The following is a 22,924-nucleotide window of genomic DNA, read 5'->3' as shown; positions in this document are numbered from 1 at the left end:
TCTTTTACAGATACTAATCGTGCGATACCCTTCCAGGATACGACACAACGGAGACAAAGGCGCGGACGTGCAGCAGGGCCCCGCTCAAAGGTTTCTCTTTAGATTAAGCCCCTGTGTAAACCTTCTTTACTGTCTCTTGTTGCTCGACATCCCACGGGTATTCAATACACCCATATGAGATACTGGCGTTATTGGCATTTCGCCACGATAGATCAATGCACGTACCTGGAAAATATAGGGTTCATAATCAAGGGAGTTACTCAGCCCATTATATGCTATAAAGTCTGAATACCTTCGGGAGTGTTCGGCATCACGAGTTTGGCCTTATATGCATCAACTCCGAATCATGTCTTTGGTCAAATGTTGGGTTTGCCCGGCTCCTGGGTTTGCTGCCTTATGTTCCGTCCTATCGGCTAAGGCGGCCAAAGGAGAACTACTATGATTGTGCCCTGGTTATCCCGGATAAGCACCTCAGTAGACAAAGCCGAAAACTGACTGTCATGATAAAGCGAGAGACTGGTCAACCACTCGAGGACTTATCGGAATCTTTAGGATTCCTCCGCATTAACGAAGGGTCGTTTCCCGGTCATGTACATACGCGTCCATATCTGATTGCACATGTTCGTACCAGGGGCTATATAGTAGCCCCGCCGTCACACTCCTATGGCTAAGTGAAAGTGTTACAGCTATATAGTCTGGTTGCCTAGTTCAATGTGCGATCACCTCCTTAATGGACCAAGACGTTGGATCAAGTGAGATTGCGCGCATTTTCACAAACACCCCCGCATCATGTGCGTGGGGGCTGAAGCCGACGACTGCTAACTTTCAGGTTATATTCATATATAAACAGCCGCATAGGAGGCATTATAATACTTTTGGGCGAAAGTATAAACACAGCCCTTAAAATTAAGATAGAATTGTTTTCACAATCTACTTGTCACTCGAACACGACATCCTTCGAGCACTGAGCCTCTATTATACGGGCACCTTCTATGACCTGCTCAAAATAGTGCTCGGCTGGGTCCTGGATTCCTGCCGGACTCTGGGTTGCAATGCTAGTGGCCTCCATATCCGCCCAATACGTCTTGACACGGGCGAGAGCCATCCGCGCACCCTCTATGCAAGTTGTCCTCCTCACGACATCGATTTTTGATACAACGCCAAGGAATTGTTGCACTAAACCAAAATAATTGACCGGTCTTGGTCCCTTTGGCCATAGATGGTCCATTACCGACCTCATGGCAAGCGGACAACCTGTGGAGCTCGGCCATGGCAGCCATCCTCTCCCTCAATGGCAGCGAGAGCGTCGGAGCATTAAATTGTGACCAATACAGTCTCTTTATGTCATTATCTTTTTGATCCTTGTAGAACTTGGTCGCATCAGCCACGCTTTTCGCCATATCCACATACGCGTCCGCATCACTCATAAGTTGATCCAGAGGAGCATACTTGGGGTCTCCAAACTTCATCCGCAACAAATAAGGGCTTCCAGCCGCGATGTCTCCGGCCTGTCAAAGCTCCTCCCGCGCAGCTCTAAGCTCAGTACGCGTCTCCTTGGCCGCATTCAGGGCCTTCTTTAGGTCAGCCGCCTTTGCCTGATTCTCCTTCTCGAGAAGCTCGTATCGGTAAGCGGCGTCCCTCAGCTCAACAACCATTTTGGCTATCTTATCTTCGCTTCGGCGATGAGCAGCCTGTTCGGCTCTTAAATCTTCGGCCGCCTTTAGGGCAGCCGCATTGCTAGCCCTGGTCTGTTCCTTGGCTAAAGCAAGTTCCGCCCTCAGGGCCTCCACGGCAGCAGCTCCGCCTGCAGCCACAGCATATCATATTAACATTATGCTCCTTTAATATTTCTTGAACAAATAAGGAAAAACGAGCACATACTCTGTGACTCGTCAAATCACTTGTTTATAAGCGTGATGTCGGCATCCACTACATCAATCTTTTGCCTCAATTCGGTGACTTCAGTAGTCCGGTTTCCTGTCGGACCCTTAGCAACCTGCGCATAAATGCAGTGCGATCATTAACTGGGAGTGTGATCCTCCGTTCACCGCCTAGGGCTGGCAACCAGAGACTCAGGGGCTACTATCTATACAGAGCACATCTATCATGTGCGGTGCAAACCAAAAATCACGTGTTTCATTGCGTACCTCAAAGCCTATGAGCAAGCTTCCAAAAGCTTCATTCAACCCGCTTGTGGCGGAGGAAATTTTCTCCAACACCGTACCCATTAGTGTATGATGCTCCTCTGAGAGAGCAGCTTGCTCTAGGAGGCCCGTCAGTATGTTCGGTCGGGCACCGGACTCTCCCGAACCCTTCTCATTGACCTCCATGGGAGCCGAACACGTTGGGCTTGGGGCGGCCGAAGCGTTAGCTTCTGGCCTCAGCGGATCTGAACTCCTCCATGATGACACCTCAGGGTCGCCTGCCCCATGGGGCGGAGAGGCAGGTGGGGTTTCACTCTCCATCATCTCCGGAAGAAGATCCCCCGAAGATGAACCCTGTTGAGACGAGCTACTAGCCGAACTGCAAAAAATAGATCATGGTTATTACTCTCAAAGGAAAAAGCAATAAGCTTCTTGTTTATTAACTTACAGCTCGGTGGAGGGCTGGCCCGTTTGCGGGCACGATGCGGTGAGGACGCCCTTCGGGGCTGGGCTCCCTGGTGAAGTTTTCTTCCCTTGCTTAGACGCCTCCGTCTCCAAGTTTTCGGAGGCAGCCCTTTTCTTCCCGCGGGGGGAGGAAGCCTTGGATTCGCCTCCCCGATTATCCTCCTTCGTGGAGACATTCATTCCCCCGGTTTGGATGTACAATGTGTGAAGCTCACCCTTCCCTTCATCTTTCCTTGATGGCACTTGACTTAGTGCCCGTTTAAGCATCCTGGCTATTGCCGAACTGGGCAAGCCTTCGGGAAGTGGGGGCGGACACCTGATTCTCTCCGCCTTGCTGAGCCAATCCTGGCCACGGACAGTTTTTCAGAATGATGTTATGATAAATATAAACGAAGTGTTTGGTTATAGGGTTACTTACTTGGGTATCTGGGCAGTTGCGACTCAGGCCCGCATCCTCGATGGTGTCCGGGCACTTTACTCGTGGCCCGAAGAACAACTTATACATCCCTTCGAGCATCATGCCGAAGAAGTGCTGAAGGGTTTGCGGACCTTCTGGATTGAACTCCCACATCCGGAGAGGACGCCATTTGCATGGCAGGGCCCGCTGAACTAGCATTACCTGGATTATTTTGACAAGACTGATGTCCCTCTCAAGAAGTTCCCAAATATGGCTCTGCAGCATCGGTACATTGTTAGCAGGCCCCCAGTCCAGTCCCACGTTGGCCCACAACGCCAATTGAGGCGGAGGGCCCAAGCGGAAGGCAAGGGCGGCCGCCCACTTTGTGCCTCAGGGAGCTGTGATGTAAAACCACCTCTGTTGCCACAGATCAGGCACCTCCGGGAAGGAACCTTCTGGCCATGGAACATCGGCGTTTCTGCTTATTGTGACGCCTGCGCACTCCGTGTGTCGCCCCTCGATCTCCTTCGGCTTCACATTGAAGGTCTTGAGCCATAGGACGAAGTGGGGGTGGTGTGGAGGAAGGCTTCACACACGACGATAAACGACGAGATGTGGAGGAGGGAATCCAGAGCTAGATCGTGAAAATCTAGCTCGTAATAGAACATGAGCCCCCTCACGAAGGGATCAAGAGTAAAACCCAAGCCTCGAAGGAAGTGAGACAAATACGACACTCTCGTTGGGTTCGGGAGTAGGGATGACTTGCCCTACAACAGGAAGCCTGTGCTTGATGTCGGCGGTCAGATAAACGCCCCCCCCCTAAGCTTCGCAATGTCCTCCTCTGTGACAGAGGAGGCCATCCACTAGCCTTGAAGGTCGGATCCAGACATGATTGGAGATCCGAAGTGCTTAAGCTTGAGCTTTGGGTGTTGGAACTCGAAGTGCGGGAAGGCGCAAGCGTGAAGATAGAGGGATAGGCCTCGACCCCTCTATAAAGGGGAAGAATATCAAGCGTCCTCGGCGTAGCCATTTGGGACTTGCTTAAAGACGCGGAGTCATACCAACAGGCGTGGTAGGGTTACCCGCACCCGTATTGATGAGAATCCCGTAATAAGGGGGACACGATCTCTGCTTCGACAAGACATGCCAATAAAACCGCCCTGCTGTGTGTATCGTGGCAGATTGAGAAAAACAGTTCGTATTAAACCAGGCCGTGGCGTGAGAACACGCTGCGAAAAATTTGTCAGTGGATTGGATTTGTAAAGTACTATGCTCTCTACGGTGGTGCGCGGAAATTATTTTGCAGAGCTGGACACGATCCTTGTGTTCACAACCTTCTATGGAGTATTCGGAGATGGAACCCGCCTTGCAATGCCGAAGACAATCTGCATGCTAGACTCATCGTCATTGAAGCCTAGTTCAGGGGCTACTGAGGGAGTCCTGGATAAGGGGGTATCCGGACAACCGGACTATATACTTTGGCCGGACTATTGGACTATGAAGATACAAGATTGAAGACTTCATCCCGTGTCCGCATGGGACTCTCCTTTGCGTGGAAGGCAAGCTTGGCGATTCGGATGATAGATCTCCTTCTCCGTAACTGACTTTGTGTAACCCTAGCCCCCTCCAGTGTCTATATAAACCGGAGGGTTTAGTCCATAGGACAACAACACAATCAGAATCATAGGCTAGCTTCTAGGGTTTAGTCTCTACGATCTCGTGGTAGATAAACTCTTGTAATACTCATATCATCAAGATCAATCAAGCAGGAAGTAGGGTATTACCTCCATCGAGAGGGCCCGAACCTGGGTAAACATTGTGTCCCCAGTCTCCTGTTACCATCAGCCTTAGACGCACAGTTCGGGACCCCCTACCCGAGATCCGCTGGTTCTGACACCGACACCCCCTGCTTCTGAGAGTTCACCGAAAGAAAAGGCCCTAGTGCCTGAGAATGATAAAGTAGTTGAAGGAGTTCCAGCAAATAAAGTTGAAGGACATACTAGTGCTCCCATGTCATCTACTCCAGAGAAAGCAAAAAGGCCATTTGCCCCGGTTAAGCCCATTGATGAGAATGAGCAAGCTTCTGATGATGTTCAACCGATGGAAATCAATGATGAAGAATATCGAAAAAAAACAGGAATCCTTTCTGTTGTTTCCAGCTAAGTATGGCCCCAATGGCCTCGCATTCAATTAACAACTTCATTCCTTGAAGCTTGCATTCTTTGGGGTCAGCCCTTACGAAGGAGAAAGAACTTCATTGTCACCGAGGTTTTGGATTGAAGAACAAGCTATATATTATGCTCGGATATTGTTCGGCAAGCACAGTATTTTCAACCACAAGATATTAGACTTCACTGAACTTGAGAAGATGCCCTACTTCCATCATGCAATTGAGCATATTGACCATGCTCTACTGAAGGGATTCATGCACTTTAATCACGATTGGAAATACCTCTACCTGGAGCTCGGTAGAGCTTAGAGCTTAGAAATACCTCTACCTGGACGCTTGAATGGATGACTGGCAGAGAAAGGATTAAATGTACGGCAGATCATTTTCTTGCATTGATGAATATTCCTTAATGTGACTTTGAGAATGATAGAGAACACATGCTGCATCTTTGGGAAGTATCTGCAACACATCTCCACATACGGATGGATCCCACCATGGTTTGTGATGAATGCGTTGATGTTGATCCAAAGAAGTTGGCTTATGACAACAAAGTTCCGTTTCACATTTTGTGTAATACTGTCACGCCAACAAACATGCCCAACTCCATCGAAGGCATCATGGGAAATGCTCTTGTGGCCATATCTCAAGGAATCGAGTTTGATATTCTTGATCTATTCATTCGAAACCTTGCATGTGCAACATATAGCCCTTAGTATTTGAAGTCTTATGCTCCATGGATCATGTCTGCGATCGAGTAGCTCACCAATGAGAAATTCTTCTGGGCTTACATTCTGAAAGTGTTCATGCCTTTAGTTTGTGACACCTTGCACATTGTGAAAGAAAGTGGAGAAGGGAAGGAACCAGTTGACACTTCTGCAAATGCATCTGCGTCTGTAAGTGCACAGAAGATCAAGGAAGCCACGGTTGTAATCCCTCGTGAAGAAAATCCATATCTTTATGAGATTTTCATTCACACTCAGTAGACACTAGAAAGCCATATCAAGATGGACAGAAAGGAGAAGGTGGAAATAATGACAGAGCTGAATTTGCTTCATAATTAAACTCATCTGATTCTTCTTCATGAGAAGGAAGCTAAGAAGCAATCATGGACTTTATTAAGAAAGTATTATTCTTGGAAGGACTTAGCCAAGAAGGGCATTCTGAAAGATTATAAATATCTGGACTTGCTTGCAGTTCCATGCATATGAAGACAAACTCAAGTGCTCCCACGATGTTCAGCTTCAACGGATCTGTTGTTTGTCAGTCATGATGATGAAATTGTAGATACAGTCGGTACTCTTATCTACAAGCCAGATGTTCGTCGCTCCAAATCTTCCAGAACCTAGACTGGCACTTCTGCTTCTGCCTCGACCATTTCGCATTCTTCAGATTCTGGTTCTTTGAGTGGTTTCAGTTCTGATTTTGAGGGTTCTCCCTCGGAGTAGTTCCTCGTATGTGTTCTCATTCCTTTTCTACACTTATTGACAAAAAGGGGGATAATAACATCGAGTGACAGATCAACGAGGTTCTTGCAGGGTGTTTTCATTCACATTTTGTTTTTCCATCGAACAATTTGCCTCGTGAACTTATCGCACCGCTTGTGGTGTTGAAAAACTCGGTCGACATCTAATGTTAATAACCCCCGCCTGCAATGTTATTTGCTTCATACTATCTATTTGTAGGTACCACCGAATGTGTTGCCCCATGAACGATTATCTTCGATAATTATCCATTTGACAGGAAACATATTCACCTCTCAAAGAAGAACAAGAAACCATCAAAAGGGAGAAAGTACTTCGAGTACTAAACAATTTACGACTCGTGTGGTTGGATATGCTCTGATTGATGCCTTTCATTATCTAACCTTGCAGGAAGAGAATGTTAGTCTAAATTATTATGCCTTACAAGTGAATGACATCACTACAAAAAAATACACTTCCGTCATGATACGTGTTTTTCATAGTAGGTCACGTTTTCTGTCATGCATGTACATCCATGACGATTTATGATAGAATCAAGATAGTCATACATGTGCTGTCATAGAAGTGTTCCATGACATTACCAAAAGTATCATCACGGAAGTGTCCACTTCCATGACGATAAATCGCACGTCATGGAAGTGCTTTCGTCAAGGGTGACCTACACGTGGCATCCACCGTAACGGCTCACCTTTAAGCTATCGGGTCCGGTTTTGGATCCGATAACCCGTTAACAGCCCGGACCAATGGGGATTTTCCACATGGAAAATCATCATTGGCTGGAGGAAACACGTGTCCGCTCACCATTGGGACAGATGTCATCCACTCATTGGACCGAAGGCGCCTATGATACGTTGACACGTGGCACGGCCCAACAGAGGCCCATTCCTATGAAAAGGCCGGCCCGTTTGACTTGGTCAAAAGGTGGCGGGCCGGCCCACGGTAAGCCTGTTAACGGCTTGTTTGCATATAGCCCATTTACAGCCCGCTAACCCAAGGCCCGTTACGACCTATCTGAATTAGGCCCAGTAGAGTCATTTGGGTCGTACAATATGATTCCAGACCGTTTTAACTTCTGACCCATATGAGACCCTTTGTAACTCTTGCCCCATTAATGGCCCGTGGTGAAACTGGCCCGTAATGAATAGTGTATCACTTTAGACCCATTAACGGCTCGTGGTGAAACTGGTCTGTAATGAATACTATATCACTTTATACCCATTAATGGCCCATTATTCCATTGGGCCGTTTCCAGCCCATGTTATCTTTCGGCCTTCTGAGGGCCCATTTATTCTTGGGCTCATTTCCAGCATTCGGTTACTTATGGCATGTTACTGTAATTTTCTGCTTGTGGGCCAAATTCAGCCCGTGGCTACAGTCGACCCGTTTGTGGCATGTTAATACATTGTGCCATTTTCATAGCGTCATCAAATACGGCCGATTAACAACGGCCCGTTATGGTCGGCCCATGAACGGACGATTCCAACTCTAGCCCGTTTATGGCCATAATGCGGTCTGTTATTGGCCCATGTTTGGCCAATCGATTATATAGCCCGTAGAAGGCCCATTGATGATACGGCCCGTAGAAGGCCCATTGTGTCTACGGTCTGTAGAAGGCCCATTGTTTCTATGGCCCGTAGAAGGCCCATTGTTTCTACGGCCCATAGAAGGCCCATTGTTTCTACGGCCCGTAGGAGGCCCAATGTCACTACAGTAAATATGTAGCCCATGGTTATTGTGGCCTAGTTATAAAAAATAGGTTATTGCGGCCACTAGCAAACTGTGGAAAAAGAACTGCACTCACTACAAGCAAACAAATAAACAAGACAACAAGGAAATAAATAAGCAAGCAACTTACGCTAGGCTATCACGGCTATTACACATATTACATCCACTAGGCATCAAAGTTCGCCACCAGTGCAAATATAGGGAACAAAGCAGCATATCATATACACTGGTTGTCAAAGTTGGCGACTAGTGCAAATAAACGCCGCAGCAAAAGAAGTCCAAAACTGAAACCACTTCAGAAGATCTCAAGAAACAATATCCTGGGTACCCATAATGTTGGCAAGATGCTTAGCAAGCTTATTACCTTTCTCTTGTTTGGTGCTTAAATCCTCCAGCGCTTGCTGTTGCACCAGAAAGTATGCATCTGAATTTTGCAGGGACTTCCTCGGTCCTTCAGCTTCCTGTCTCAGCACATCTGATCGATGTCTTTCAACTCGAACACTACATCAAGACAGCACTTTTGGGTTCTCTCACTGTCGTCAAGATAGTTTTTATCAGCTTTCTTGGAGACCAACATGGATGTTTCACTATCTTGAACCTTATCTGCATTACTTCCTTTACCATTGCATAACGGGGTATTGTTCTCCAATATTTTGTCCGCATTCTAAAAGAGAAACAAGCAGACACATCACATGTTTAGCATGTTGTATATGAAACTCATTTTGATAAATCAGTTCAGTTGTAAAGTGGACAGGATAACAACATGAAACAAACATATATCTATGTACCATGGTCACTTTATGGTCTATATCATTCTAGTTTTTGTTGCCAAATCAAGATAGAGACACAGTTCAAATAATATTTGTTCAAGACAAAGCAGAATAGACAGAATATAAGTGTGGGAAACTATAGAGCAATAACAACACTTGTAATGTGCATGACATGAGAACATAACTGTTTATTCAATTGAAACTGAAATCAACATAGAGCAAGTTACAACACAAACCAGTTAAAGAAACAGGTTTAAAACATACCTGTTGCGCCATTGGAGTTTCAATTCCATCCTTCAAATTTGAAAATAGTTGGTATGAGTAAATACAGTGATGCAAGAGTAGAGGAGTATGAACCATAGCTACAGAACCTGACCTGAGAACAAATCTTCTTCTCCTTTAAGCGTTGAGTTGGGATTCGGAGTGGTGGTCCTCGTGCTTTGGGCACTGCAGTTCCCTTACTAACTGCTCATGTTTGAGTGCTCTATGGTGGAGACTGTGTTGTGCCAACTGGAACTAGGTTACTATCTACTAAGGTTGGGGTTAGAAGGGGTGTAGTTGGTTTTCTGTCCAACTGGGTAGGGGTGCAATCTGCGAGAGTCTGGGTTATGTATGGTGGGGCTGGTTCTTGGGCAAGTACAACCGTGGTTCTATCTGCATCAACTGGTAGCACTATCTTTTCTAAAGACCGTGTTGTTACTCCCTTAGATACTGCCATCACCCTATCCAATTCAAATGGTTGATAAACAAGAAAAGCAATTGAAAGTACATATATTGTATGATAGACAGGTGCAATGGATAGTGGGAAATAAAAGAGGGCATGAAATAATTCACATTTATGTTGTCTAACCAAACAGGATAGCATGACACAATTTCACATATATGATGGCTAACTAAACAGGATAGCATGACACAATTTCACATTATGATGGCTAACTAAAAAAGATGGAAAGACATAGTTCAAAATATGATGACTATGTAAACAGGATGACATGATATAACTATATAATGTGTTTATTAAATAGGTTGGAATGCCATAATTCACATACATGCCGCCTATGGAAACATGATAGCATGATATAATTCATGGATAGAAATGACATAATTTAAAATATGATGACTGTAAACACTAAACAGGATGAGATGATATAACTATATGATGCCTTTATTAAATGGGTTGCCATGCCATAATTCAGATAGATGTTGTGTATGTAAACATGATGGCATGATATAATTCAAATATATGATTTATATAGTAAGCAAGTAAGAAGATGGCAATCCATATATGATGTAAAAACTAAGCAATGCAAGACAACATGCATGACATGGGTAATATAACCATGCCAAGTTTGAGCATAGACCTCAGGGGGGAAATAGGACTGGTCATCAGTCTCTGAATCCTCCTCTGAGGAGCTCTCTGTAACCAGCAAGATGTCTGCTTCAGCAGGTAGCATTGTCTGCTCTGGATACCTTGTTTTCACTCCAAATACTTCCATCACTGCTTGAAATGGCGGATGCACAGGAAGAGTAGTTGAATATACAAACATTGTCGACAAATGGAACATGCAATACAAAAAAATGATAGCATGATATAATTCACATACATGATGATTGGCTAAACAGCATGGCATTCCATAATTCGCATATATAATGCCTTTGCAACAAGATAACATTGCATGATTCACATATATAATGTCTTGCAACAAGATGGCAATGCATAATTCACATATATGGTAATTAGACACTAAACAGGTGGCATTCACACAAAGCATGTCTAAACTAATCAAATGACATGGTAATGCAAGACACCATACACATGATATGAGCAACATAACCCTGCCAAGTTAGAGCATACACCTTGGGGGGGATAGGACTGGTCATCTATCTCTAAATCCTCCTCTGAGGAGCTATCCGTAACCAGCGAGATATGCGCTTCGTCAGATAGCATAGTCTGCTCTGAAGACCTTGTTTTCACTCCAAAATTGTCCATCACTGTGTCAAATGGTTGATGCACACGAAGAGTAGTTGAATGTACTAACATTGTTGACAAATGTAATATGTAATGGAAAAAAGGTTGGCCTGATATAATTCACATATAAGATGACTGGCTAAGCAGGATGGCATTGCAAAATTCACGTATATGATGCCTGGCTAAACAAGATGGCATTGCATAATTCACATAAACGATGAATAAACTAAACAGATGGCATTCACATAAAGCATGTCTAAACTAAGCAGATGACATATTTGATGTATAAAGTAAGCAATGCAAGGCACCATATGCATGATATAACCAACATCAGCATGCCAAGTTAGAGCAAAGACCTCAAGGGGTAAATAGGAGTGGTCTTCTCCTTCTAAATCCCCCTCAGAACAGATATCTTCCTCTCGATTACAATCTGAAATGGGTGGAGTGGGCCTGCCTTTGCGCCTACCATGGAGCAACGTATGCATGAAATTTTATTGCCATGCAAGGCTCGTATCTTTTGCTCTACATGTTCAGTTCCATTGTGTACAATAACTGACATGCATAGGAATAAAACATAGTGAGATTATGTAAGGAGTGCATCCAAAAATCCAGAGTGATGGTAGCAACCTGTGGATAGACCCAAAACCAACGATAGCGGGCAGATAATGGCTTTAGTTAAAAAAATACAAATAATGGCTTCTTTACTGTTTGTTTCCCACCCAACATGAAACTCATAGTAGACACCAGAGATTAACCAGATAGTAGATAGATACTACTGATTGCGGCCCCGATATGTACCCCACAACCATTTAAAAACTCAAGTTTGACCGTTAGTTTGGAGCTGACTCAGAGTCTAATCGATGAACATGATGATAAAGTAGCACGTAAAATTAAGAGATGCATAACGTAAGCACACACGAAAGAGTGTGACCTCTCTTGCGGACCCGTGTAGTCCTCGAGGTCATCTACTCGGTTGATGATGGTAATGCAGTTTTCATGGCTGCCGGCAGCGGGCAAGAAGATCTGAGGCAGCGAAAGACAGTCTGGAGGCTGGATCCCTGCTATGTTGGACCCTTGTGTCGTTGGAGCAGCTGAGCTGGGGTGGACGACGACGCAGCAGGAGTGGGACAAACCATGCAAGGTTTTATTTGACAACTATCTGTAAGAGAAGTAATTCTGTAAGGGCTCGTTTGAATTGGAGGATTCTAACAACGCAAAGATAGGAAATACACAGTAATAGGATAGGAATGCACGTGCAAAATAGAGAATTTAAAAACACAGGATTTCTGCCAATCAGGGAGTTTGGTTCACAAGAATTGTAAGATCACAGGATGTAAAGAAGCATGGTGAGATTAACTCAAACCACAAGAAAATGTACAGTTATAATGCTATTATGCTACTACCTCTTAGTCTTGTGCTTCATGAATAGGATTTTGAAAAGGAGGACAAGTGGATATTAAAATTCCTACGGGTTTTCCTTCAAGGAGACACAAAAGGAAAAAATCCTACAGTTTTCCTTTGCTCCATTCCTTTGAACCAAATGCATGAATAGTAGTACCATAGGAAACTTTCCAATTCCTATGTTTTTCCTTCACTTTTCCTTTCAAGCATTGGCGATTCTAGTAGGCAGGCTTGAGCAAGAAAAAGCCTACACTCAAAAAATGTTTTTGTGCTACTTCTACTACTTTGGACCCAGGCCACTGCCCTACTAGCTCAACTCCCAGGCCCATCGACAAATGCACAACTCAAATGCGCAGAGATAAATAATGATGGCGTTCAAGAGAGTCCATCGCGGATAGCTAAGTTGCCTAGTACCTCACTACTTGTCATATAGTAGGAGAAACTAATCGTATTTCACGTTACTGCGTGTGCTCAGTGGACAATACATATAACATGTAGAGTAAAAAAGAGATGCAACAAGTGTACAACCTCTTTGGCGAAGCCATGTCGATCTCAGCAAGATTGGGTTGGTCGGTGAGGATGATTCAGCTGACTTGGCTGTCGGAGGAGGAGAAGAAGATCTTAGGCATCTTGAGATGGAGCCCGGGGTACTGCTCCGCTGTGATGGAGGGTTTCATCGTTGGAGCAGCTCCGGTGAGTTGTACGACGCCGAGGTTGAAGTAGGACAAGAGAGACAATGTTAACCTGAGTGGAATTCTAATAACATATCCAATAGATGACGTAAAATACATAACCATAAAGTGCTACATGTAAAATACATCACCTGTTCATATCTGAACTTAACTGTGGAAACTGAATTTAATTGTCAAAACTGAACTTAACTATTGAAACTGAATTTTGCTGTCGAAACTGAATTTTACTGTCGAAACTGAACGCACTAGAGGTGAGGCTACACATCAGTCGACTAACTTTTTCATCTCTGGTCAGCCGATTTTCCAGCCGTTGGATACGAAATCAAGGGCATGCAGTTCATCTTCAACCTCCACCCCCTGAGCCGCCAGCCACCACCGGCCAAATAGCCGCCCCTCCCCCCCACCCCCGCTGGCCGCTGTCGGTGTCAAAACTGGCGGATCTCGAGTAGGGGTCTCGATCTGTGCGTCTTAGGTTGATGGTAACAGGAAGCAAGGGACACAATGTTTACCCAGGTTTGGGCCCTCTCGATGGAGGTAAAACCCTACTTCCTGCTTGATTAATATTGAAGATATGTGGAATACAAGAGTAGATCTACCACGAGATCCTAGAGGCTAAACCCTAAGAGCTAGCCTATGATGGTATGATTGTAATTGTGATCGGCCTTCTAAGGACCATGCTCTCCAGTTTATATAGACACCGGAGAGCTAGGGTTTACATGGAGTCGGTTTACAAGGAAGGAAACATAATATCCGGATCGCCAAGCTTGTCTTCCACGCAAAGGAGAGTCCCATACGGACACGAGCCGAAGTCTTGAGTCTTGTATCTTGACGCTTCTATAGTCCGGCCGATGTATATAGTCTGGCTGTCCGGATACCCCCTTATCCAGGACTCCCTCACCTGCCCCGAGAACACTCCCCACCGCCGGTCCGCCGGCGCCCTGGCCATCCCTCTAGGACCCCCCGTGCCGAGATTTTTCTTCGGCGATCCCCACGTCACCGCCCCACCACCGCCGGTGACCCCCACCCCCGCCCTGAACCCTAAGATAGATAGTGGGGTACCTCTCTGGCGAGCCCCCCTCCCTGCTGTGGCTGGTTCTTCCTTAACTCCGGCGAGCCCCCCACCCCCTAAAAATCGACTGACCCAAAAGTCGATTCAGTCGACTGAAGTGTAGCTAAATCGGAGCAGCATCGCAAGCAAGAGCCAGAGCGAGAGCACCAGCAAGAGCAAGAGCAATAGCAAGAGCAGACCAGACAGGGGACCAAGAGCAAGAGCAGAGCAGCAGCGCGAGCAAGAGCTAAAGCAGCAGTAGCTCCTACTGATGTGGACGCCGCCGCCGAGAGAGCGATGTTGTGAAGGAAGTGGCCGGCGACGCCGCCATGGATGGAGTCGCACTGTGTCGGCTCGAGACCGAGCGCCGGCAGCACTGTGAGATCGAATCAAGAAGAAAATGCGGCAATTAGTGTACAACCCCTTTGGTGGTGCCAATTAGGCCGCAACTTCATCCAAGGAAACAATGATGATGCTGCTCCCGGTGGTGCATGTGAAGATGGCGGTGTGGGAATGGAGGTGGCGCGAAAGACGAGGGGAACATCGGGCCAGCTCCTTGGAGGTGGAGGACAGGGTGGATGAACCGGCAGGACGACAAGATCGATGACGGATCCTCATCCGGTATGGTGGATGAGGGACGTCGAGGTGGTGTTGTGGACAACGTCGTCGGGGAAGAGGCTCCGGCTGGTGGCGGACGGAGGAGGGTGTGGGGCTTCGCGGGCTTTTGCGGCCTCGGTGTACAAATGGGTGGGCGGATGGGACGAGAGTGGGGAACCATGGCTTAGGGACACGCTTGTCCGAAATGTGGGGTAAGTCACAAAAATACCCCCACCGATTTGAGGCGGTTCTTTCGGTTCAAGGGTATCACGGGCATTTCGCATGTCGGGATTTCACAGGAGGTGGGAGTTTTCGCACGCGCTGAAATTTTGGAATAGCAAGGCGCGGGTTGAGATGGAGGGACTTGTCGGAGCACAACAAGACAAAGATATATCTTCAATATTTTGGGCTAACAAGCGTGGGTTGAAGTTTCCGGACAAGCCTAACGTGTACTGTACCAAATCAATTTGCACTTCCGTTGACGAAAAAACAAAAAGAAATCAATTCACAGCACACAAGAGAGTCTAGTCCTGTGTATTGTACCAAGTCAATTCGCACTACAAATGTCATTCAAAACTTTGAATTCATGTTATGTTCAATTAAAATATTTCGCTACGTATATAATGCATGCAACCTACTACTCAAATGAACGTTTTAGTGCATTCCAAACGTATATACTACCGCTTCAATATGAACTAAATTTGAAATCGTTTCTGTATTTGAATAAGATCTACAATAATGATTGTTGTGAAGTCAAACCATTTGAATTTGTTTCTCTATTTTAATAAGATCTACAATCATCATTATTGTCAAGTTAAACCATTGTTTGTGTATTATCTTCACAGCACACCACATGATTACTCTTGAGTTGGATATGAACTATGTGTACTATATGAACTCAAACTCGATTTTTTGAATCCACTTTATGTTGATTTCAGATCACAGTACATTTCAAGCTCTAGCTAGATCTTCATAATCTAAACCATGCCTCATATGTATAATGTGTTTATCACATAATGTATGGTGCCCCGCCCCCTACGCCTACAAGTATTTAGATGTGAGTTGCAAACACCACACATTACCACAAATTCAAATGAAATGTGAGATTGTTTGATATATAATATTGTTTAGATTGTTCGATATTTAGCTGTAAGCTGCAAACACTACACATTATCACAAATTCAAATAAAATGTGAGATTGTTCAATGTATAGTATGGTTTAGATTGTTCGACATTTAGGTGTGAGTTGCAAACGCCATGCATTATCACATCGTGGTATAACATGTGCAAAACCACAGCACTCGTATCACCGCTATATTCATGCATGCATATGTTTATAACACTATGAACTCCTATTCAAATATATGAATCCACTTTCATATCAAATTATGATCTATGTTAGTCTCTTACACCCACACAATCCTATAACCTTTGTAGCTAGCACTAACTTTCTCCCGTGCATGCACACACCCTCCTCGCCCTCCCCCTCCCTCAGCATTCTATCCATCATGCATATTCATTTTTTTTCTTTAGGTCGTTCTCCCACAGCCTCCACAACTCCTTTCCGACACACACCGATCGATAAACCTCTCCAGCGATGTTTGCCTACAACATACACACGCACCTTCCATCTCCTCCTTCCTGTGTCCATGCCGCGTGTCTCTCATACGGTCCCACACACGTGTAAACTCTCGCCCCTCTTTTCACCGATCTCACAACCGCACACTCCTCCCCTTATCTAGCTAGTAGCTCGGCCTCTCACACCACCTCCTAGCTCCATTGTCTATGTTTATCCGTCTCGCTGGGCCTTATTTGCCTCTAACAAATGGACGTACACCCACCGATCTCCCACTATACATATAGCTGGCTAGGTCCTTATAACTCATTTTTTCCCACACGTCGATGGATCTACCCCATTAGTTATGTCTCTCCCTTCCTCCGACAAACAACAATTGAACTACCAATCTAGTTAGGTTTGCTTACCAAACACATGGTTCCCCTTCATCATCCATGCATGCGTCCCGACAGATCTATCACACACACACACACACACAGAAACACATCCCCACTCTTATTGATAATATTACAGTTCTACCCTCAGTTTGTCTAGTAGGCCTCTCCCACCATCTTCGAGAAGCAACTCCATCACCCATCCAGCACTCTACCCATCTCCCTCCCTCTCTCTCTCTCCTCTCTCTCTCTCTCTCTCTGTCTCATCCTATTTCCCGTCCTTCAGTTATGTATGGATGAAAACCGATCTCCCTCAAGACATAGTTGTGTCTCTCCTTCTCAACACATATACGAGTCGTTCTACCTCTCTAGTTAGGCCTCTACCTCCCCCCCCACACACACACCGATACATCGAGCGCTCTAGTCATGTCTCCCTGCCACACACAAACTTGACTTGTGCCCTCTGACATTTCGGTAGGTCAGTCGCCCTATATCTTTGACTTGCACACACACAAATCCGATGGCTCTCTTCATCGATCTCGCACCCACCCACTTGATCCTCTCTTCGACTCTATCAATATCTATGACCCCTCCCTCTCTTCTCGTGGATCGCCCAACCCTCTATATATGATATGGATAGGCCTCCATTTCACACACATTGCATGAAATTTTTTGTTTGAGATGTCATCGACACATATTCCCACAAATACATTCACGAAATCACACCCCCAAACAAAAAACACTCACGAATGCACACGCCATCTGTTTAGGCGGATGGGATGGGAGTGGGGAACCATGGCGTAGGGACGCACTTGTCCGAAATATGGGGTAAGTTACGAAAGTACCCCCACCGATTTGAGGCGGTTCTTTCGGTTCAGGGGTATCACGGGCATTTCGCATGTTGGGATTTCAGACGAGGTGGGAGTTTTCGTGTGCGTTGTAATTTTGGAATAGCAAGGCGTGGGTTGAGATGGAGGGAGTTGTCGGAGCACAACAAGACAAAGATATATCTTCAATATTTTGGGCTAACAAGCGCTGGTTGAAGTTTCCGGACAAGCCTAACATGTACTGTACCAAATCAATTTGCACTTCCGTTGACGAAAAAACAAAAACAAATCAATTCGCAACACACAAGAGAGTCTAGTCCTGTGTATTGTACCAAATCAATTTGCACTACAAATGTCATTCAAAAGTTTGAATTCATGTTATGTTCAATTAAAATATTTCACTACATGTATAATGCATGCAACCTACTACTCAAATGAATGTTTTAGTGCATTCCAAACGTATATACTACCGCTTCAATATGAACTAAATTTGAAATCGTTTCTGTATCTGAATAAGATCTACAATAATGATTGTTGTGAAGTCAAACCATTTGAATTCGTTTCTCTATTTTAATAAGATCTACAATCATCATTATTGTCAAGTTAAACCATCGTTTGTTATTATCTTCACAGCACACCACATGATTACTCTCGAGTTAGATATGAACTATGTGTACTATATGAACTCGAACTTGATTTTTTGAATCCACTTTTATGTTTATTTCAAATCACAGTACATTTCAAGCTCTAGCTGGATCTTCATAATCTAAACCACGCCTCATATGTATAATGTATTTATCACATAATGTATGGTGCCCCGCCCCCTACGCCTACAAGTATTTAGATGTGAGTTGCAAACACCACACATTACCACAAATTCAAATGAAATGTGAGATTGTTTGATATATGGTATTGTTTAGATTATTCGGTATTTAGTTGTAAGCTGCAAACGCCACACATTATCACAAATTCAAATAAAATGTGAGATTGTTCAATGTATAGTATGGTTTAGATTGTTCGACATTTAGGTGTGAGTTGCAAACACCATGCATTATCACATTGTGGTATAACATGTGCAAAACCACAGCACTCGTATCACCACTATATTCATGCATGCATATGTTTATAACACTATGATCTCCTATTCAAATATATGAATCCACTTTCATATCAAATTAAGATCTTTGTTAGTCTCTTACACCCACACAATCCTCTAACCTTTGTAGCTAGCACTAACTTTCTCTCGTGCATGCACACGCCCTCCTCACCCTCCCCCTCCCTCAGCATTCCATCCATCACGCACATTCATTTTTTTTCTTTAGGTCGTTCTCCCACAGTCTCCACAACTCATTTCCGCACACACCGATCAATAAACCTCTCCAGCGATGTCTGCCTACAACATACACACGCACCTTCCATCTCCTCCTTCCTGTGTCCATGCCTCGTGTCTCTCATACGGTCCCACACATGTGTAAACTCTCGCCCCTCTTTTCATCGATCTCACAACCACACACTCCTCCCCCTATCTAGCTAGTAGCTCGGCCTCTCGCACCACCTCCTAGCTCCATTGTCTTTGTCTATCCATCTCGCTGGGCCTTATTTGCCTCTAACAAATGGATGTACACCCACCGATCTCCCACTATACATATAGCTAGCTAGGTCCTTATAACTCGTTTTCCCCATGCGTCGATGGATCTACCTCATTAGTTATGTCTCTCCCTTCCTCCGACAAACAACAATTGAACTACCGATCTAGTTAGGTTTTCTTACCAAACACATGGTTCCCCTTCATCATCCATGCATGCGTCCCGAGAGATCTATCACACATAGGCACACATAGAAACACATCCCCACTCTTATTGATAATATTACAGTTCTACCCTTAGTTTGTCTAGTAGGCCTCTCCCACCATATTCGAGAAGCAACTCCATCAGCCATCCAGCACTCTACCCATCTCCCTCCCTCTCTATCTCTTCTCTCTCTCTCTCTCTCTGTCTCATCCTATTTTCCGTCCTTCAGTTATGTATGGATGTCGACCGATCTCCCTCAAGACATAGTTGGGTCTCTCCTTCTCAACACATATACGAGTCGTTCTACCTCTCTAGTTAGGCCTCTGCCTCCCCCCCCCACACACACACACTGATACATCGAGCTCTCTCGTCATGTCTCCCTGCCACACACAAACTTGACATGTGCCCTCTGACATTCTGGTAGGTCAGTCGCCCTATATCTTTGACTTGCACACACACAAATTCGATGACTCTCTTCATCAATCTCGCACCCACCCACTTGATCCTCTCTTCGACTCTATCAATATCTATGACCAGTCCCTCTCTTCTCGTGGATCACCCGACCCTCTATATATGATATGGATAGGCCTCCATTTCACACACATTGCATGCAAAATTTTATTTGAGATGTCATCGACACATATTCCCAATACATTCACGAAATCCCACCCCCCAAACAAAAAACACTCACGAATGCACACACCATCTATTTAGGTTTGTATCTCTCTTACACACACCCATGTAGGTGGGGGACGTGCACGAAGAGAAGAGATGCATGCACAACGCACGTACTCTCGTCTCTTTCCCTACCACACTTGCGCGGGTACACGGTGGAGCTCATTTCTCTACGAAAAGGCAGCCCACATGGTAATTTGACACGTGTACTGGTTGTCCACTTGATGGAGGGAGGATCGTCTACCACGGGTGAACAAACAAATTGTGACTCGATGTGTTATGTTAAAAAATAGGCAAACCATGTGGGGCCTACCTTAGAGGCAAGGCTCTATACATTGGAGTACTTTTGATGTGTCCCATCAACTCGCAAAATGATGAGAAGCTTTCTTAGTATGCCGTCTCCCCCGCCCACGGGCGCGGTGGCTCGCAGGATGAGATGAAGCTTGCTTACTACGCTCCCTCGCCCACACGCGCGGTGGCTCCCAAGACGAGGAGAAATTTTTACTACTCCCTCCATTTACTCCTCGTCCCTACCTTGGTTAGATAGATTATCATATTGTTTGGAATATATGTCCTTTACTACTCGCTCCATTTACTTATATGAGGCCACTATAAAAAATACATTTTGCATATAGACGTATATAGACGTATTTTAGAGTGTAGATTCACTCATTTTTGCTCCGTATGTAGTCCATATTGAAACAGACGTAATAGTATGCACTCTCCCTCGCCCCTCGACCCTCGCCCACGTGGTGGACATGCAGCAATTCATTCGGTCTCATATAGCTAGAACAATATATACTGCAGTACCATTATTGCTTGACTTCCCGAAGAGGCGAAGAGCCAATCGCAAGGTTAATATTTTGGAGATGCCAAGTGCAAGGTTTATAGGAGAACGAGTAGTAGGTGTCGCGTCATTTATAAACAAAGTTTTTTTTCTTCAATGGCACATATGCAATATAAATAGGTTCATATGGAGAGAAAAGGAAACCGCTCCACTATATACATAGTCAGGACGAGCCTACACGGTTGCTTGTTGGGGTTGCTCTCTTCACACTCTCTCGCACAAAATGACTGTGGCCACATCTCTAACATCCCGGTAGATCACTTCCGCCGGGGGAAGGGGTGGATGCTTAATGTAGATGCGGTCGCTGTCGGCATGTCCCGATCAGGGGTCCCCACTGTTCTCTCTCACAAAGCCGGTGAGGTTGCCTTCTCCCTTGCTCACTACCGCGACGTGGGCAGTTGCCGCCTCCCGCCGCCCTCCTCTAGGTTGAGCTACGTCTCGACATCCCTCAAGTACAACTCCCTTTACAGACGGCTTGCACCACTGCTCCAGCTGCCCACATCACTCCATGTGGATATTTCTCTAGTTCTTTGTCCCGCACATACCTCTACTGGCTTCTATGTACTGTATTTGTGATGAGGTTATGTCTCATCAACTAGTACCAGTAATCTTATTCTAATCATGCTTCTTCAATTTCTTTGCCACAGGAATGCTCATCTCGATTTTGGTGAAACTGCACAAAATGATCTGATGGTCAAAGGGTTGCAAACTTCATTTCTTGGGAAGCTCCAACGTTACCAGCAAATTAAAGTCTGGTTAGGGTTTACGGTTCAAGGGCTAGGGACTGCATGGATCATTTTTTTCTTTAGCTGTCTCTGTTCCAAAATAAGTGTCAACTTTAGTAGTAGTACAACTTTGTAATAAAGTTTGCATAAAGTTGAGACACTTATTTTGGAACGGAGGGAGTACATATTGGCTATGATCTATCAATCATTGAGATGCAATAGCATGCTAGTCTCCTTTGTATTTGATGAAATGTTGCAACGGGCAACCTTGGACGCAAGATACATGAAATAGAAGCTGGAAGCTTCATAGCATTGTAATAATTTATCTCGCTGATAAATTATGGTACGCACTATACTAGTACTATGTAAAGAGTTAGGTGTCGCACGGTGTCCAGAAAATATGGTGATAGTGTGAGGTGGGCCATGTAATCACTGAGCCTGCGCGTTTTCACTGCTGTCGCACTCCTCCGCTGTAAGAATGGAGAAAATTGTAATCTAGTAGTACCTCCTTTCGCCGAAAGCGTGGGACATCCAGCAGTCCTACCACCTCAGTAATAATGACCAATGAGTCGTCAAATCACATAGATCCAACAGTAAGTTGGACGGATGAAGCAACCATCACTCTTGAATTCGCTTCTCCCTTCAACGTAGGCGCCAGTGAGAGGACGAGTCTGCTCTGCCCGGGCATGAATGCGACACCGATTCTTTGGAGCGGCGCTGATCGTTTTGGGCAAGAAGCGCGCGCGGGCGATGGAGGGGCTTTGGGTGGGCCAGGCTAGTCAGGAGCGGGCGTGGCAGCTGTCCGCCTGTCCCGACCGGACACCCGGAAACGAGAGGATGCACCGACTCTCACGGCTAAATCGTACACTACACACCATCTCTTTGTAGGAGTAGGTCGATGTGTCGCTCTCTCTAACACACACATGTTGTTAAACACACACACACACACACACACATGTTGTTAAACACACACACACACACACGCATGCACACGCACGCACAGGTTCATAGAATAGAGTAGGTCGATGTGTTATGTTACCACCTATGTTACTCCCACTGTGGATAGTCTTACCACCAAAGCCACATGACGATTATGATTTAAATCCCAATGACTCCCGCGCAAAAAAAACACGACATGCTTGTCACATGAATGCAGGAATGTATAAAATATTATTTTCCTCTCGTTGAACATAACGGGAGGGTAGTGTAGCTGTTTAGCCTATTCGCTCATCAAACTTGAGGTCTCGGGTT

The sequence above is a fragment of the Triticum aestivum genome, chromosome 3B (genome assembly GCF_018294505.1).
Source record: "Triticum aestivum cultivar Chinese Spring chromosome 3B, IWGSC CS RefSeq v2.1, whole genome shotgun sequence".
Classification (NCBI taxonomy): Eukaryota; Viridiplantae; Streptophyta; class Magnoliopsida; order Poales; family Poaceae; genus Triticum; species Triticum aestivum.
The sequence above is the reverse complement of the archived record's forward strand: the minus strand, read 5'-3'. Positions refer to the sequence as shown.